A 1,718-nucleotide genomic window follows, 5' to 3' on the forward strand; every position below is an offset into this window, starting at 1 on the left:
TGACGCCGCTGGCATTTTCCTTTCTGTCGGGGGAGCGGTTGGGGAGGGGCGCCCGGTCTTCCCTCTCTCCCTGGGCTGCGCCAGAGCTTGGGGTCCCCAGTTTTGTGGGCGACGTTCCGCGTCCGCTCCAGGGCCTGCTCTGCGCTCCCCTTCAGGTCTTAATGGGGTGCATTCTCGTGGCGGACGGGACGGGGATGGGTCGCAAGTCTCGGACCCAGGGCAAACGCTCGGGACCGACGTGGGAGATTTCAGCTCTGTGGCGACGTCTGCAGCCCCTACCCGGGCGCCCGGAGTGATGCGGGGGGGTCCATTTGGGAGGTAATGCCATTATTCCATTTCCCTTGCTGGCGTCAAAGCAGCGTTTGCCCCGCTCGCGTCCTTTGAGCTGGCCGGGTGCCTCCCCTCCCCCCCTCCCCCCCCATTCTGTACTTTGAGGGAACAGACGCAGCTCTGTCTGGTGGTGCGATACCAGTTTTTAAATTCTGGTTTCCCTGCTTCACTGGGGGATGGGGAAGGCAAAAGAGGCCTGAACGCCTTTCTTCTATGTCCCTCTGCAGGGTAGGAATTGTACAGCGTCCAGGTTGGCTGTAACTAAACCGTTTTTCATCTTTTCTCTCCTTCTAGGACCAGGAATTACTTTCTGGCCAGTCTGGTGACGCTTTGGCAGAAATTAAGAAGGAAAATATCCCCCTTAAGAGTAATTTAACCCTGCTTTTCTGTTTCATACATTGAGTGCAATAGTACAATGTTGTTCTGTTTGATTTATCTTTCTGTTATCTTGAAGGCAAAAAGCTAATTGCTTGGATGGACCCTGTCACCAGAGCCCTGCCAGGCAAACACCTGGGCATGGGTGCCATTGATGCTTAATACCACTGATATTCTCTAAAGTTCCAAAATAGGACTTAAAGGTAGTTCTATTTTACAGGTTTTGTATTTAATATTTTTTTCTTTCCAATGAATACAAACTTTTTTTTTTTGTTTACTGTTGGATTAACAAAATCTGGCTCTCCTATTCTGTTTTAAAGTTCATGTAAAGACTATTTTTTGTATGTGTCTGTCTTTCATTTGAGGAAAATTTATTTTTAGGTACCCTTCTGGTTCCCAATCAGCATTACATCAGGAGGTAGATAGTCTAGTTGTCACAATACATAGTTCCGAGCTCGACCACTGAATTGATAGTGACCACCAGATCCTTCCATTATGAAATGAATGTTTTTTCCTTGTTACCAGAAAGTAATCTACTTGGTGTTCATTTTTTTAAAAAAATACTTCTATTGATTTCAGAAAGGAAGGGAGAGGGACAGTGGGAAAGGAAGGGAATGGAAAGGCACAGGTGTACTCCGAGGAGGTAGAATGCCTTTTTGCAACTTTTAAAAAGCACATTTTAAAAAACTATGACACCAAGATATACATTTAAAAATGATTAAAATGGCAAGTTTTATGTTTTACATATACATTTATATATAATTGTTACGTACATTTTTTAGATATAATGCTGTTGCATACTTAAGACTACTATACAGTGAAAGCATAACTTTTATTTGCACTGGGAAGCCAAAAATATTTTGATATTTGCTTTATTGCAGTGGTGTGGAACTGAACCCTCAATATCTCCAAGGCATGCCTATAAAAACAACTATGAGATGAGATGTTACTATAAGTAACTAAGTATAATTGGGCAAAGTACCCTTGTGTGTGTGTGTGTGTGTGTGTGTGTG

At 44.2% G+C, this 1,718-nt stretch overlaps 1 long non-coding RNA gene across 2 annotated transcripts in view; it reads left to right on the forward strand.

Annotated features, from left to right (window-relative positions):
• The first annotated feature begins 6 nt into the window (after positions 1-6).
• The window catches only part of LOC107183328, a 5,948-nt gene continuing 4,236 nt past the window's right edge, over positions 7-1,718 (forward strand). Inside the window, exons 1-3 of one of the 2 annotated variants that reach the window (XR_001514111.1) lie at positions 7-318; positions 625-697; positions 785-911. This is a non-coding gene — a long non-coding RNA (uncharacterized LOC107183328). The other variant, XR_001514110.1, reaches the window with a different exon arrangement.

Source organism: Myotis davidii, unplaced genomic scaffold (genome assembly GCF_000327345.1).
Source record: "Myotis davidii unplaced genomic scaffold, ASM32734v1 scaffold840, whole genome shotgun sequence".
Taxonomy (NCBI): Eukaryota; Metazoa; Chordata; class Mammalia; order Chiroptera; family Vespertilionidae; genus Myotis; species Myotis davidii.